General features: G+C 37.0%; 1 long non-coding RNA gene across 3 annotated transcripts; it reads right to left on the bottom strand.

Annotated features, from left to right (window-relative positions):
- Window positions 1-15,731: 15,731 nt before the first annotated feature.
- Window positions 15,732-17,691, bottom strand: LOC116141394. 3 transcript variants are annotated; one of them, XR_004129788.1, is made up of 4 exons: window positions 17,488-17,691; window positions 16,998-17,399; window positions 16,184-16,860; window positions 15,732-15,987 (listed from the first exon to the last, which is right to left on the bottom strand). It is a non-coding gene; the product is annotated as an uncharacterized LOC116141394 (long non-coding RNA). The 3 variants fall into 3 exon arrangements; XR_004129787.1 differs by having other exon boundaries at window positions 16,184-17,399; XR_004129789.1 differs by having other exon boundaries at window positions 16,184-17,061; window positions 17,488-17,689.
- Window positions 17,692-18,726: the final 1,035 nt, after the last annotated feature.

Raw genomic sequence — 18,726 nt, 5'->3', positions numbered from 1 at the left:
CTAAGCAACACTTGAATTCAATCAATTCATCACAATTCACATAAAATTCGTCAATCAAAACCAAAACACAAACAATTATTCATCACAATTCACAAAATAAATTATTAATATTTATTAATTTATTAATTTAAGTTTATAATTGGTCAATTGGGTATATTAATATACCAAATATAATTTAGTAAATTTAATATTAGAAACTAGTAATGTTATAATTAAATAAGTGATCATACTACAAATAAATTGTAATATTATAATTAAAAGTGATCGTACTACAATGTAAATTGTAATGTTTAATTAATTAAGTAATATCTATTTAATTTAATGTAATATATAATTAATAAATGTTAATATTTAATTAAGTATTGTAATATTGTTTATAATAGAATGTTATAATTAATTAAATAATCTACCATAAATTTATAATATATGTTATAATTAATAAAATTATAATAATTTGATTAAGTATTGTGTAAATTAGTAAATCATATGTTTATAATATAATGTCATAATCAATTAAGTAATCATTTAATTATGTAATGTTATATTAATATATGATCATACATAATAATAATGTAATGTTATAAGAATTAAGTAATCATACTATAAATCTATAATTTAAATAAAATTAATTAAATTTCAAATCATTAATTAATATACTAATGTTTATAATGGAATGTTATAATTGATTAAGTAATCATATTATAAATCTATAAAGTAATGTTATAATTAATTAAATTTTTAATCGTTTAATTAAATAATGTAATAGTATAGTAAATTACTAATGTTTATAATGTAATGTTATAAATTCATAACTAATTAAGTATATGTGATCAAACTATAATGCTATAATTAGTAAGTGATCAATATAATGGAATATAATAATATTATAATTAATTGAGTAATTATTTAACTATAATGTAAGTTAACTAATGTTTATAATGAAATGTTTATAAGGTAATGTTTAATTAATTAAATTTTTATCATTTAATTAAGTATTGTGCTAATGTTTTGTAGTAAATTAGTAATTACTAATGTTTAAAACATAATATCATAATACTCATAATCAATTAAGTAATCATTTAATTATGTAATGTTATATTAATTAATGATCATACTATAATAGTATAATTTAATGTTATAATGAATTAAGTTATCATACTATAAATCTATAATTTAATTTATAATTAATTAAATTTCGAATCATTTGATAATATACTAATGTTTATAATTGAATGTTATAAGTGATTAATTAATCATATTATAAATATATAAGGTAATGTTATAATAATTTAATTTTTAATGTTTAATTAAGTAATGTAATAATATAGTAAATTACAAATTACTAATGTTTATAATGTAAGTTATAAATCATAACTAATAATGTAATTATGTAATCATTTAACTATGTAATGCTATAATTAAGTAATGATCATAATGATAATGTAATATAATATATTATAATTTAATTGAGTAATTATTTAACTATAATGTAATGTTTAATTAATGTTTATAATGAAATGTTATAAGGTAAATATATAATAATTAAATTTCTTATCATTTAATTAAGTATTGTGCTAATGTTTATGTAGTAAATTAGTAATTATTAATGTTTAAAACATAATATCATAACTCATAATCAATTAAGTAATCATTTAATTAGTATGTTATATTAATTATATGATCATAATAATAGTATAAGAAATGTATAATGAATTAAGTAATCATAATAAATCTATAATTTAATATATAATTAATTAAATTTCAAATCATTTTATAATATACTAATGTTATAATGGAATGTATAATGATTAAGTAATTATATTATAAATATATAGGTAAGTTATAATTAATTAAATTTTAATCGTTTAATTAAGTAATGTAATAATATAGTAAATTATATGTTTATATGTAATGTTATAAATTCTATAACTAATTAAATAAGTATGTAATTATTAACTATGTAATGCTATAATTAAGTAAGTGATCATAATATATAATGTAATTAATAATATTATAATTTAATTGAGTAATTATTTAACTATAATGTAATGTTTAATTAATGTTTATAATGAAATGTTTATAAGGTAATGTTATAATTAATTAAATTTCTTATCATTTAATAAGTATTGTGCTAATGTTTATGTAGTAAATTAGTAATTACTAATGTTTAAAACATAATATCATAACTCATAATCAATTAAGTAATCATTTAATTAGTAATATATATTAATTATATGATCATACTATAATAGTATAATGTAATGTTATATGAATTAAGTAATCATACTATAAATCTATAATTTAATATTAAATTAATTAAATTTAAATCATTTGATAATATACTAATGTTTATAATGGAATGTTATAATTGATAATTAACATATATAAATATATAAGGTAAGTTATAATTAATTAAATTTTTAATCGTTAATTAAGTAATGTAATAATATAGTAAATTACTAATGTTTATAATAGTAATGTTATAATTCATAACTAATTATGAATCATTTAACTATGTAATGCTATAATTAAGTAAGTGATCATAATATATAATGTAATATAAAATATTATAATTTATTTGAGTAATTATTTAACTATAATGTCATGTTTAATTAATGTTTATAATGAAATGTTATAAGGTAATTGTATAATTAATTAAATTTCTTATCATTTAATTAAGTATTATGTAAGTTTATGTCAGTAAATTAGTAATTAAAATTTTAAATATAATGACATAATCAATTAAGTAATTATTTAATTATGTAATGTTATAATTAATATATAATCATACTATAATGTAATGTTATAGTGAATTAACTATTAAGTATAATACTATAAATTTTTAATGTAATATTATATTAATTAAATTTTTAATCATTAATTAAGTTTGTACTAATGATTTTAATAAAATATTATAATTGATTAAGTAATTATACTATAAATCTATAACGTAATGCTATAATTAATTAAATTTCTAATTATAAGTCAATTAATTAACTATAATTATGTTATAACTTATAAGTTAATTAATTAAGTAGTAATCAATTAATGTAATGCTATAATAATTATACTATAATCAATAAGTAATGTTATAAAATTATAATTAATTAAGTTATCATTTAACTATAATGTAATGTTAAATTGATTAAGTATGATATTTAACTAGTAATTAAATTTATTAATGTTTATCAATTTATCATATATATTAATTAATTACTAATTTATTATAGATATACTTAGAACTTGATAATTGAAGTAAATAACTAAATATATTATTACTCAATCAAAATACTATTTTATTCAAAATAATTCTTTTAATAACATTAAAAATGTAAAACACTTTTAATGGATCATAATTTCAATTATTCACTTAATTGATCAAAACTTTAATATTAATGTATATAATATATTAAAGCTTTTAATATGGTGTATATTATATGTAATAAGTATAATTGTATTCGTATATTATTTAATTAGGTTATCTAAAAATTTAACTTTTTCTATTTTAAATTTTTTATATGTAAAATAATAGAAACTCCCCATTATTTACATTTCACAAATATTTCATTATAGTCCAGGTTCCAAAATAGGTTCTAAACAGGTTCCAAAACAGGTTTCAAAGCAAGGTTCCAAATAGGTTCCAAAACAGGTTCCAAATAGGTTGCAAAACAGGTTCCAAAACAGGTTCCAAACAGGTCCAAAATGTTCCAAAGAGGTCCAAAAAGGTTCCAAAATAGGTTCCAATAGGTTCCAAACAGGTTCCAAACCGGGTACCCCCTACAGGTTCCAAACAAGGTACCCTTTTTACAGGTTCCGGTTCCGGTTTCGATTCCTCCACATGCAAGAACCGGAACCAGAACGCCACAGTAGTGGTTCCAAAAATTGGAACCGGAACCTACCGCATAGTGCAGGTTCTGGGGAGGGTCCGGTTGGTTCTGGTTCTTACCCCGGTTTTGTTTACCCGCTCCCGTGCTCACCCCTAGGCATGACATACTCTTTCTCATTGATTGACGACACGTGGTCGCAATCAACGGTGAGAGATGAGTTCTGCCAAATGTCGCTTAGCTTCGGGAAACCAATCGCCACTTCCTCCACTATAAAATTTCAGGTCACCTTAAGCAATGTCACAATACTCACTTTTTCAGAAAGAGCAAGGAGCTTTCGTGAGACCAAATTTTACATCTTTCAAATTGGGTGCGCGCTTGAATTTACTACAAAGAGTTCAATCCCCATACTCAAGAGGTAAGGATGACACTTCCATACTTTCTTTTTTCTGTTTTGATGGTAACCATGCGATATCGGGGGGTGTTCCAGGTGGTTGAATGAAGAATAGGCATTCCTCTAGGGTTTGAACCTTTGGAGGTAGTCCCCAAGGATTCTTAGGGTTTTTCTAGGGTTTAAGGAAGACATAGTGTTTGTTTTTTCTTCCATGTCATCGTACAAAACTTTGTACGATGACTGAGTAATTCCTGCATGTTGCTTTTTTTCAGACCGTAGAAGAAATGGACCCATCACGCGACCAGAGCAGACGAGGGAACGAGCTCGCTGATGTAGGATGCCCCAACTGGCCCTCACAGAAATCCTGTCAATAGCCATAGGAAAGGAAAATCAAAAAGCGGTCGACCAATAAGCAATTAGCGTAGATGTTTACCAACACCGGACGTATATAGCTCAGAATCCACCAGAGGGAATGGTTGCGATCTCCGAGAACATATTCAAATGTGGGGCATTGATCTCTTTCATCTTTCATAAGGTCGGTCCTTGATCACTTCGGGGTCGCTCCTTTACAAACTGCGCCAGACACATATATGATAGTTGTGGCTATGTATACGCATGTAGCGGGATAGTTAGGCGAGAGCACCACGCTAGAGCTTAGCTGCTTGTATTACTTAAAGAAGAGCAAAGACAAAGACTCTTTCTACCTCTCAAAGTGATCTATGATCGAGGGAGGGATACACAGTTACCTCGTGGTGTATGAGACAAAATTTTTCTTTTTCCACTATGATGGTATTGCCAATTCAGGGAGCAAGTAGGTCTTCTTCTTTTGCTTGACGAATTTTCTTTCTTTAATCTTTTCTAACGAACTCTTTTGTGTCTTCGTAGTAAAAAGACAACCAGGTTGTCGGCTCTCATTGATTTAACAGAATAACCATCTTCGGTCTTCTACCCGAACAGAGTCGCGATGCGAGGCTGCTCGTGACAACCACTAACTTGGGAAATACGACTTTTTCAACCTCGAAGCGACCTTGGAATCCTTGCCAAGTGTCTGTAACCTTAGCCAATCTTGTTTTTGTATGCGCCAGTTTTACTAATGATATTCGCATGCAACGAGCAGCCACCCAAATTGCCCAAGTGTAGAGAGCTAGGGAGTTCACATTCCCTAGGGTGGTGCAACAGGACCAGCCAAGTGGCCCCAACAGTTCCCCCATCAGAGGGACGCTGGTAGGGCACCGACTCTACTGAGGGTGCTCCAACCTGTGGCGCTCCCTCCCAAGCAGAAGATAGTAGCCCAGAAAAGAAGAAGAGGAAGCAGCTTGGGCCGAGGAATCAGAGTCCGAGTTGGAGGGCTTGGGCATTCAGCTTGGAAGGTGTAACCTTACTAGGCCTTCCACTGGGAGGACCTCCCAAGGGCGCAAGCAGCACTACACCTACCATTGAGGGTCCGCACAGGGGGCCAGGGGAGGTCACTACTTTTGGGAGGAGAGCAGGCAAGGAACCAGCAGGCGAGATGCCACCTGTCGCGGGGACGGGCACACCAGTGTTAGAGTCCGTGGACAATTCCCAGAGCACTGTAGCCGTAATGTTCACCCTGTTAGAGGGCCAACTCATAGAGGCTTTCGAGCAATTCGTGGCCCCAACCCCGCAGACTTGATGACCATGACATTTCAACTGTAAATTCAGGTAAGAGGGTTCGTCCTCATCGAGGACTTATATTTCCTTGCTTTTTTAAGAAACCCCTATTACTTTTGCCATGCAATCTCTGCTCAACATGACCCTAGCCAACAGATGATCAACTAGGGGCCACTAAGGGGCTTGTCAAGTTGAGAGAAGTGAATGTGCAACTGAAGCGGGACTTAGAGGCTGCACACAGAGAGATGAAACTGTCAACCATTCAAACGAACTGAATACCTTCTTTCTAACTAGTATACTTTGGAAATTATACAATATAAAATACACAAGATAAAATGAAAGTAAATGGGCCCAAAAATTTTCTTACTTATAATATATAATTCTTACAAAACAAAATAGCATATACAAAAGCTAACGGTGGACAAGTATGCATTTCTCTCTGCTTCTCGACGTCCACCACCGCTTCTCACCTACTTCCTACAAAACATGGAGAAAAAACAAGGTGAGCATTAATTGCTCAGTAAGTAAATCCTCACTCTATCCCGCGACTACTCTGAGCTCTTCCTTACTCATTCTTTTTCTTTTCATCTTCTTGTTCTTCTCTTTTCTTTCATTGTTTCTAGTTCCCACTATTCTTTTATTCAACTTTCTTTGTCCTTCCTTTCTACTTCTCTCGTTCTTTCTTTCTTTAATTTTCTCACTAACCATGATAAAATCATGGTAACATGCATTAATGAGATGCAAATGCATAGAAATGCATTCTTTATTTTCTTTTCTGTTCTTTATTGTTTTCTTTCTCTTTTCCCATATCTTTCTTTCTTTTCTTTCTTTTCTTTTCTTTTCTTTTCTTTTCTTCTTCTTTCTTTCTTTTCTTTTCTTTTCTTGTTGCTTATTGTTCTTATTCCTATTCTTCTTATTCTTTTCTTATCTTTCTTATTCTTTGCCGATCGAAACTCGTTGATGCATGGATTCAGAACCTGGCCGTGTGAGTGAGTACAGCACTCTGCGAACTATACAAATTCTTCTTTTTCTAGGCCACTAAATTAAGGTGGCATGCATGTAGGAATTTCTTTTTGGTACAGCCCCATCCACATACACTTTACAGGCTGTACAAATCTTCTTCTTAGGCCGCTCACTTAAGGCGGCGTGTATGTGGGAATTTCTTCTTCTTGTCACCCACGGGTTCCATCACAACAAAATGTTCTTTTCTTCTTTAGCACTTTCTTTCTTTTATTCTTCAGTGCTTTTCTTTCTTTCTCTTTAATCTTTCTTTCTTTCTTTATTCTTTATATGTCCATACATATGCATGTATGCATGTGGATGGCTCATGATTATAATTCTTTCTAAGTGCAAACATGTAATGCCAAAATGCCATGTAGTACAAATCTATTTGTGGTATATTTTACTTTTCTAAACTTCCAATAATTGGAGTAAAACTCCCTTAAATCATCACTAATCTTGGCCAGGAAAATACACTTCATAAATCTTCTTAAACTCTATCTAGATCCAACCCAACTTCTCTCAAATTCTATCAACACAACCAACCTTTCTCATGGTGGAAATCCAATCATGGATCATCATCAACTCAACAGCAAATTCCATCCACAAATCTCAAGCATATAAAATTCATGTAAGATTCATATAAAGCAATCTCCACACTTTTATACTCAACAAGGGTTAGGGTTGGATTTACTTACCTGTGCTTGCGTACTTTCCACTCACATATTTGGTAGACTTGTTCTTTTCCTCAAACCCTAAGCATAAACTTTATAAGAATTCAACACTTACACAAATAAACTATATCTAGAGCAAGACTCCTTACCTTTTGATGCTTAGGATGAATCTCTACCAAAACCTATCCAAAAGCCCTCTAACCTTCCTTGGAAATTGATGAAAATATGAGAGGAATGGAGAGTGGAAGTGGCTTGTGGGTGTATTGAATGAGAGGGTTTTCAAGACTAAACTCTTATTAGCTCATATAAATACACATTCTTTCCTATTCTACCCTTGCACTTTCTTAGAAATTCCATCTTTGCCCTTAATTCATTACAAATACACCCCCATTCTAATGCATTCTCATGAAAGTTTCTTACTTTTTACTCCCCACTTTTCCTGCTAATTAGGGGTAGAATTGTCACTTTACCCCTTAGGAAAATTTCTCTAGAAAACTCTCAAGAAATTCAGCCAACTCTTTGCCCGGCGAAGGTTTTTCTTCGGCTTGGCGAAAAATTATAGAGAGTAGGTCGCCGTGGCGAGATGATTCTTAGCCTCGGCGAAGACTACAATGTCTAACTTCACCAATTCTTCACCAAACTTAGGGCAAACAAGTAATATTAAAGGCATACAAGCTTAATTAAGGTAAACAACAACCTTAAGAACCAATAACCATAAAAAGCTACTCACCTCAAAGTGGGCATTACACAAACCAATACCTATCGGAGAGGAATACTACGCTCGCACGGTGGACTTTCAGAAGGTCGAGCTGGAGAGGCAGGGAGAGGAGGTCAAAGAGCTCCAAAGGATAGTGGCCAGGCCCACCAGGAGGCTGGCAAGAAAGAGCTGGAGTATGAGCGAACTCTAAACTAGCCTTGCGAGCAGGCAGGACAGGGCGTAGCGTGGGAAACCTCTGAGAAGCAAAGGTGGGCACTTGAGGCAGAACTCCAGTGTCCCAGGGACGTGTCATTTTGTTAACCAAAGAGATGAAGCGACAAGAGCTGGAGATTGAAAAGAGTTATCGACTGGTCGATCCAGTCCCTCTATGCCTTACAACCCAAGAATCTGAACATAGACCTTATCAACCTCCCAGATGATTACCAAAGAATTCTTGCTTCCATGGCACAGGCCGAAGACGAGGAGGAAGGTCAAGGGCCTAACTTGGAGGATGATCATCTAGAGGAATATGTCCCGAAAGAAACGACGGCCGACCAGGTGATCGGTGACCAACTTAGGGATACTGAAGTCTCACCTTTAGGCCTGGGAACGAAGGCCAATGAGGTTTCTGCTTCTGTTTTCCATAGTTGCTCCTGTGCTCAATATTTGTACTTACTTTTTTATAATAAATAAATAAATTATTTCCTTAATCATTCGGGAGTACTTATAATTTTTCGTACATCACAAATATTATATATGTGGGGACAAGGTAGCCTTCTAACTATTTGCGATAACATTTGTACAAACGATATATATGTGAACAGAAAGGCACACATGCGAGAAACAATATTACATAAGAGTTATCTTATTTACAAGGCAAAAAATAGTAAATCCTTGCAAGGGTTTTTAGAAAATAAGTTCGGGATTACTAATAATAGGGACGAAGATGTTCAGCATTCCAAGCTCGTGGTACTTTGGAACCGTTGAGCCTTTTAAGGTGGATAAGTCCCCAACCATATCACCTTAGCGACGCGGTATGGGTCTTCCCAATTTGGTCCCAATACCCCGCACTCGGTTTCTGTACCGAGGAGGACTTCTTCAGAACAAGGTCGTAGCTTGGAAGCCTCTTTCCTAACCTTAGAGTCGGAGATCTTTTGAGCGCTATTGGTAACTGTTATCCTTAGCTGAGCTTTGCTGCAATGCCTTCAACTAGGTCCAGACTTGCGCGATAAGTGCTTCATTGTCTGTTTCATTGAATAGGTCTCTCCAAAGTGAACCAGTCCCTACATCCACTGGGATCATCGCCTCACGGTCATAGGCTAGTGAGAAGGGAGTTTTTGAAGTAGAGGTTCTCGGGATTATCTTGTATGCCATAGGACTTCTGGAGGGTCGTGGCCCAATTACCCTTGGCAGCGCAAGTTGGCTTTCAAGGTATGCTTGAGGTCTTGTTGACAACTTCAAGCAGGCCATTTGCTTGCGGTCTTGCGACTGAGGCAAACTTTATGGATTCCCAACTCGTCGCAAAACTACTTGAATTCCGTTATCGAACTGTTTCCCATTATCAGAAATGAGGGTATGAGGAATTCCATAGGGCACACTATGTTTTTGAAGACGAAGTCCTTGAGCTTTTTGGTAGTGATCGCGGCCAAGGTTCGGCCTGGCCACCTTGGTGAAGTAATCTACCGCGACCACCGCATACTGACCCCTCCCCTTCAACTGGTATGGGTCCAATAAGATCGATCCTACATGAAGAATGGCCAGGGGCTGGTCATGGTTATCAGCGGTGGGAAGGAGCTCGCGGTATGTTCGCGAACCGCTGGCATTTGTCACACTTTTTCACAAAGTTGAAGGTATCATCTTAGAGGGGCCAGTAATACCCTTGACGACAATTTTTTTGGCGAGGGATCGCGTGGCAGTATGTTACGTAGATCCTTTATGTACTCCCTCATGATGTAGTATGCTTCCTTATCAGTACACACGGAGGAGAGAGGTGCTAAACCCTGCTGTATAATGATCTCCTATAAGTATACCGAAAAGCTCTAGTTCGCATGGTTCTTGCCTCAATCTTGTCGTTGGGCAAATCCCATCTTAGAGATACTAAATAATTGGGGTCATCCAAGAAACTGACTCTAACACATTCACGGCTGTTCAGTGAGTGATACTAGGGATCTCTATGAACCGAACAGGAATAATTTCTGGCGTCCGAGTCCAGCAATGAAGCTATTTTTACCAAGGCATTTGTGATAGAATTACTGTCTCTGGGGATCTGGTGATAGTGAAATGCTTGTGGCTCGAGCGTGGCCTTAGCTTTCTAGATAGTTGATCATGTTTTCTTCCTTGTCCTGATATTCCCCTAAGATTTGGTTAACAACAGCATGGAGTCGCTGTGAAGTTGATCGTGGTTGATCCCATTTCTTGCAAACCGCAGACCAATGAGTAGAGCCGCATACTCAGCCTCGTTGTTGGTTGCTTTCAACCAGAATCGAAGAATGCCGATGGATGCAAGTCCCTTCGGGACTAAGGAGGAGAAGGCCTGCCCAACCTCTTTCTGTTCGAGTATCCATCAACATAAAGGTTTAGGTCGATAGATTTGAACAGTTTCCTGGGTGGGTTCGCTGGCATGTTGCTCGAATTCTAATTGGTTGATATGAGAGTTCCGAAATGAAATCGGTAACAACCTGCCCTTTAATGGTTGCTTTCAGTCTATACTACAGATCAAACTGACTCCGTTTCATAGCCCACTTGAACAACTTACCTGAAGCCTTTGGTTTCTGGAGGACTTGCTTGAGCGGATAGTTGGTTATACATAGATGGGGTAGGCGTGGAAATAAGGTTGCAACTTCCTGGAGGCAATCAGCAGGGCATAGTAATTGTTCCATTTCCATATACCGTATTTCAGCGTTTAGCAAACATCTACTGCGTAATATACTGGCTATTGGACCCTGTCTTCTTCCGAATTAGTTGTTCTTCCCGAATTACAGCTGCACTAACCGTATACTGAGAGACGGACAATACAAAAGAAGAATTTCCTTAGGGAAAGGCTTGAACAGGAGAGGTGGCTTTCCAAGGTGGCTCTTTAATGCTCTGGAATGCCTGTTCGCACTTGGGAGTCCATTTGAACTTCTTGTTCGCCTTGAGTATATTAAAGATGGCAAGCAACGATCTGTTGCCTTTGATATGAAGCGACTAAGTGCCGTATTGGCCCATTGAGACTCTGAACTGTTTTAGGTTGGTTAGACTTTTCATATCAAGAAGAGCTTGGATCTTTTCGAGGTTGATTTCTATTCCCCTCTGGTTAACCATATATCCCAGAATTTTCTAAGGATACTCCGAACAAACACTTGGGAGAGCTTTATTTTGTACCTCCAGAGTATACCGAACATCTCAGTGAGATGCGTTATGTGATCCGAAGCGACATGCGATTTGACCAGCATGTCATCAACATAGACTTCCATTGATTTTTCGATCTGCTCAGAAAACATTCGGTAAATAGTCACTGGTAAGTCACCCTAGCTTTCTTCAGGCCGAAAGGCATACCTTGTAGCAATACAGCCCCCGATCTATCACAAAAGATGTATGCTCTTCGTCCGGCATGTACATCAAAATCTGATGTACCCGTGTAGGCGTCACGAAACTCAGTAGCTGTGCCGGAGGTGGCATCAACGTGCAGTCGATTCTTGGCAAGGGAAAATTCCTTTGGATAGGTTGTATTGAGGTCGGTGAGTCAAAGCAGGTTCACATTGCCGTTGTAGTCTTCTTTACCAAGATCGAGGTGGCAACCTAGCTCGGGTAGAGTGCTCCGGATGGATTCGTTTAGGAGAAGATTATCTATATCCACTTTTAAGTAGCATATCGCTCTAATCCATTACTCTTCTTTCTGGCGAACCGACCTAACCTCACTACGATATTCAGGGCATGCATATGATATTCGGGCTAATCCTGACCTTGTCAGCATGAGTCCATGCGAACACGGTGTATTTTCTGAGGAAGCTGGTCAGGTCGCTGGCAGCTGCTGGGGTTGAGATTACTTCCCATTCTCAACACTCGGCTCGCTCTGATCGATCGATAATTCAGATAGGTCCTCAACCGGCCATTGTAGGGCATTCCTAGATATGAGGATCCATGTTATCTCAGATGAGCCAGGCTATGGCTCGATCCCGCTGATCGCATTGCCTGTTTAGGGATGCTGAGTGGAGTGCATTTCCCTTGCACGCCATCTGTACTGCCCTTATTAGCAGTCGCGAGATACGCATTGAGATCCGCTTACTTCCCCTATCCCCGTTGGGGTAGGGAACTTCATCTTTAGATGGTAGATCGAGGGGATTGGTTTGAAGCTTCGTATAGAAGTCGTCCTAAGATGCCATTGAAAGCAAATAGACAATCCACTACTAGGAACTCAGTCACCCTGGTCATTTCGTCGGTATCACCCAACGTGACCGGGAGTCGATATCATCCCCTTGGGAATCAGATAATCCCCAGTGAAACCATACAGAGGGATAGAGGCAAGCTTAGATCCCCATCTAGTTCATCCTTCGAAAGCTTGTTGGAAAAAGTGTTCACGGTACTTCCATGTCTACCAACATTCTGTGGACCTCACGCGCCCTATTTCAGGCATAATGACGAGACCATCATCGTGGGATGATGCAATCGTACCACGTCTTTCTCGGAGAAGGTGATTTCTCCTCTCTGCAAACCTTCACGGTCACAGCGTCGTACTCATCACACTTATAAGATCATGGCGAGCTACGCGGGTATACCTTTCATGAGATCTCGCGAATCCTTGCGAGGTGTGGTCCCTGAAGATGATCCTACACTATAGAGACCTTTGCAACCCCGACGTTCTTTTTCGGTTTCTCTCGATTTTCTCCCAAATGGAGCAGAATCATCAAAGTATTCTTTGAAGTGCCCCTGCTTAATAAGGTCCTCAATTGCTGTTTGAGGGCCTACACTATCATGTGTGGCCATTATCCAATGATAGTAATAACTATTTATTATTTCTGGTTGAAGAGAGATTTTTCAGGGTTGGGCTCTCGAGCAAATCGGCTCTTCTGACTTATCCAGGATAGCAATACTGAGGCATTACGAGGGGGTGTATTGACTCTTGTCGCAATTGCGATGAAGAACTGGGGCATATGATTTCTTAGGCTCGTATCACTGCTTCTTTCCTTTTCGGACGTCATTAGCCCATCTGCGATAGCCCTCCTGTTCTCCCCCCGATCGAGAGCATTGCCTAAAGGACCGGGTCGGGGCGTTGAGCGCAGCCATAGAGTTTTCAATGCAGAGGTACTTTTTCGTAAGGCTATAGAAGCAGGTGAGGGAAACATCGTCTCAGACTACAGCTCTTCCACAAGTCTATTTGTGGGTGAACTCCCGCAATAATGAGAGTCCGAACGAACTCTTCAGGAATGTGAGCTACCTTATGGAACTCTGTGGAACCTATCAATAAAAGATTGGAGGGGCTCATCCCTCTTTTGGCTTATGTTGCTCAGGTAGCTTAGCGGCATGAGAACTTCCTATTCGCCTGGAAGTGTTCAAAAATGCCAAGCTCATTTGAGACCACGAGCGATTGATCCTACTGGGGCGAATGAACCACGCTTGGATGGAGGGAAGGGTTACGCTAAGCAATGGCATTTTGCCAAGTCAGAGACTTAGTGGAGTTCTATGAGGGTCATTGAAATCGTACAGGTGATCTTGCGGATTGGAATTCCCATCGAATGCTCGCATGTCGGGCATTCTGAATCTTGAAGGGGAGGGGAGCAGCTAACATTGCCGGAGAAAAGGGAGACGCCTCTGCGACCTTCCCTTGCTCATTTCGCTAAGCCATAAGTTGATCCAGAGCTCACTATAGTTCCTCAATTTGAGGCAGGGAGCTATCTGGGGATTACTTTAGCAACGTGGATTTGACCCTAATGGTTGCAGTTAAGGAAATATCATAAGTTGGATTCCTCTTCGCCTCAACCGGCAGTTCCAACCAATCTCGACAACATATTGGCTGGAGCCGTGTGATGGCATTTAGTGATTCAGGGAGTCTTCCTGACCTCTACAATGGTACGAACCGACCCGCGGATGGTGGGAATCCCTTGCACAACGAGATCAAAGTCGTCGTTTGGTGGTGATGGGAATCTCCCCGCCTTGCACTTTGTGGGAGTGCTCATGCGACGTGGCACGGGACGGCTCTGGCCACGATATGTCACTGAATCACAATGCCACGGGTATTCTGCCTAGGGGCACGATCGGTGTTCGCTAGTCCCGGAGCCTTTGGGTCCGCTGTGCGCCACTTGCTTTCCCTTTTGACGCGCTATAATGCGCGCGATATGGGCTTTTGCCTTTTTTCGCACTTTCATGCAACCGGCAAGCTTTTTCGGTGGAGCACACCTCATTAGATTTGGGTGGCACGACCTAATCCAATCGGTTTAGCTTTGGCTGAACGTTTGGAAAGTATTGTTGAATTTCTCTAGGTAACTCATGACGGTTGGATCAAGCCGTGAGCTTGAAGGGATGTCCCCCATGGTATTTTGCTGGGTTGGCAGCACTTCAGGAGAAGTGTCTCCTGTACCTGGGGAAATCTCCTCATTGCCTCATTGGTTCGCTCAGATTCGAAGCCGCTAGCCATTTGCCGTAGTGGGACCGATTAGTCAGAGATTCTCTTGATGAAGAACAGATACTGAATCAGGCCCTCCTTCTAGTGTCAAACTGTTGATGCTTGATTTTGACACCAACTACTCGTACGTGAGAAATACTAAGCGAGCTTAGAAGTCACACGTGATTATGGAAGTATTTAGTTTAATAAAGGGTGAAGAAAAATGTTTAAGGTGGTTCAGATGCCCACAGGCGAATCCTACGTCCACTGATTTTGTATTAATGAGAGTAAGGTCAGGTCGCGTTCAGCGAGCTGAGTTACGACTTAGAGAATACAAGAGAGAGAGAGAGAGAGAGAGAGAGAGAGTATTCTATTACAGAGTGAAATGAGCCAATCCCGCAAATGAGATGGAATACCTCTATTTATAAAGGGAAAGATTAAGGTAATGATTACTAAATCTGCAAGTAGGATGGGTATCGTGCAAATCTTTCCCTACGTCCCATTGCTCACCTACCCGAGTGATTTCCTCGACTTGGCAGGGATTGGACATGTGGACGATTTCTAGCAATTAACCAACCTGGCGTTCACCCACTACACTGGCAGGAGCATGCCACTCACGTCATCACGCGATGTAGCCGCACCTAAGCGGTCGTGGAACCCTTTTAAGTTCTGACCACCCCATGCTAACAAAACTCTACGTCAGCCTACTTTTTCAGGCATTACAGGATCTAAGCTTCAGGGTTTGTCTTCTTCATTCAGCTTCAATTTATTCAAGGGAAACAGAGTCTGATCCTACTACGGTTTAACATTCATCAGTTTGTGTAAATTTGAATGATTGAGATCATAAGTGTTGGTCAGTCACGTGGATTGCCTACCTGGGCTGATTAGAATGTTTATGTAAACGTTCTTTTTAGTCTTAATGAAAAACTAGTATAAATTCATTTGAGTTTTACACCTGCCATTTGCTTGTCATTTCTCTTTGTGTTCTGATTATAATGGAGTTTGTGTTTGATATTTGACATACATATTCTTGTCCAGAAGAGCTGCTACAGCCTCCAAATAATAATAATAAATTGAAAAAAAAAAAAAAACAGCGGCAATCTCTATATCATGTCTGGTTCTTTTGTCTTTGCAAACCGTCCACGAATTCTTGGTTAACTGTCAGCAAGAGCCTTCCTGCAAGCATACTGAACAAAGACATATAAAAAGTTTTAGTAAGGAGTCTTCCACAGAGTCTATTGCCATAAGCAACGCGAATTTATGTTTCTAAGTTAAGAATAGACATGCTAAAAGTTCGCATAGAATTGTACGAGTTTGTTGTTTGTTTTTTGCCATAACAAAAATAATCTATGGAAAGAATAAAGTATTACTAATCAATCTTACCTTGATTCTTCTGCCAAAGTTCCTCTTTGTCTTTTTATTTCTGTAATTAGAAAGCTTTTCCCTGCGGTCCTCAGTAGGATAGGTGGTGATCATCATCACAGGCCGAATGGATGAAGCTCATATTGCCATTACCAAGAGTCTCTCAAAAAAACTCAGTATCAATGACCCAGCGGCCAGAAACATCTAAACATTTCTTAGTCCATATACTACTATGCAAAGACAGTACTCGTTGGGTCATGCCACACAGATGAGCAACGAGAAAATGAAGATGCTAAAAAATGAGCCATGTTGCCCACAGCAAGACCTCTAATAAGGAGTAAATGTAGTCAATAAGTGGTCTAGAGGAAAAAGATTTAACCCTACCCTGTCCATGGGGAGAAAGATTAAAAAACCTATTAAACAGAAAAGTCTATCCAGTGGTAGTTTCATCTTCTTATGATACACGGACACACCACAACCATGGACTACGGGATCTATTCAGCGTTGGCTTTCAAGTAATTCCTTGGCAAAGGCTTTAAATTGCTGATGTCTAACTGGATTAGTCGTTACTTTGGAGACATGATTAATATACTACAATGTTTATAGGAAAAATACGCCGTCAACCATTGTTCACTCCAAGAACTAAGTGTACAACCTTGATATCAATCATTTGAAAAGACCCTCCCCATCTAAGGTCACTGAAAGGATTGTAGAAAAATAAATCAAAAAAATGCAAATGCTTTAGGAAACCCACTGCCCGAACATGTAGAGTAAATTATAGAAGCACATACGGGAAAGAGAAAAGGTTAAAAACATTGCAAAAATTAAGTCTGACCTTTATGTCTCCTTCACTGAATGCTCTCCGCATGCCATAATCCATACCCAGAATCTCTAGAAAACTTGATTTCATCATAGTAGCAAGAGAAAAGTTAGTAAGATTTCCTACAATGTATCAAGCTACCAGCACCCAAGAAAAGACCAAAAATTGCTGCACCCCCTAAGGTAGTTTGACAAAACAAAGTATAAGAAGAGTCTCATGAATTCAAGCAGATACACCATGAAGTTATTGAATACACAAAATAAACTAAATATTAAAAATCAAACTTGACCTTATTTTCTTTGAATCAAGAAACCCAGCTTTAATCAAAGTTTAATAGTAAGTTACTTAGAGCTTTAACCAAAGTTTAACAGTAAATGAACTCATATGCAGTTCAGCCACTACTTGGGCTGCTGTAACCTATAAAACATAATAGGCACTTTGTTAAGAAGCAGATCAAAGATTTGCATATGAACAAAAAATATCAATAAAATAAATCTCTATTTACCTGAACTAATAGACTCCGTGCTTCATCAAAATTCAGGAGCACAAAGCTTTCAAGATCCTTACCCCCATGTTGTAAAACAAACACAACATAACACTAAATGCAAAGTGATGAAATAGAGTTAACAAAATAATAATAATAATAATAATAAAGGGCTTAAAATTTAAACCGCACGGGAAACATAATCTTTTCTTTTGATCAATGATATCAAACTTGACCTTATTTTCTTTGAATCAAGAAATCCACGAAGAAAGTCACCCTCGGTTCGTTAAATATCATCTTAGCATACTTACTTTACAAATTAACATAGAAACCCTCAGTTTCTTAAATATCATTTAAGGACATTTACTTTACGAAACAATAAAGACATCCATGTTGTGTCAAATATCATTTTAGAAACTTACCTTACAAATTAATAGAGAGTCCCTCAGTTTGTCAAATCTTTTTAAGGACACTTACTTTACAAAGTCGCAGTAAGACCCTCGATTTGTAAAATATCATTTAAGGACACTTACTTTACAAATTAGCAGAAACACTCGATTTATCAAATATCATTTGAGGAAACTTACTTTACAAAACAACGAAGACACCTCAATTTGTCAAATATCATTTCAGGACACGTACTTTACTACTTAACATAAACACCCTCAGTTTCTCAAATATTATTTTAGGACATTTACTTTACAAATTAACAAAGAGACCCTTAGTTTCTCTGATATCATTTTAGGACATTTACTTTACAAATTAACAAAGAGACCCTCAGTTTCTCTAATATCATTTCTGGACACTTATTTTACAAATTAACATATACACCCTTGATTTCTTAGATATCATTTAAGGACACTTACTTTACAAGTTAACAATGAGACCCCGACTTGTCAAATATCATTTTAGGACACTTACTTTACAAATTAACAGAGTCCCTTGGTTTGTCAAACATTCTGTAAGGACACTTGCTTTACGAAACAACAAAGACACCCCCAGTTTGTCAAATATTATTTTACGACACTTACTTTACGAATTGACATAGACACCATTGGTTTCTTTTCAAGGAAGAGAATACTAAAAAACAACTCGTGCATCAACCAATATTCTTTGATGGCTCTAGATGGGGTATTGTATTGGACAAGATGGGGTATTGTATTGGACAGGACGGGAGCATGGAGTTTTTTTGGCTCCTGATAATCCAGAGAATTTTATACAGCGAACGGACGTTGCAAAAGAGAAATTCATGGAAACAAT

This window comes from Pistacia vera, unplaced genomic scaffold, assembly GCF_008641045.1.
Source record: "Pistacia vera cultivar Batoury unplaced genomic scaffold, PisVer_v2 Contig398, whole genome shotgun sequence".
NCBI classification, from domain to species: Eukaryota; Viridiplantae; Streptophyta; class Magnoliopsida; order Sapindales; family Anacardiaceae; genus Pistacia; species Pistacia vera.
This window is presented reverse-complemented; position numbering and strand designations above follow the sequence as displayed.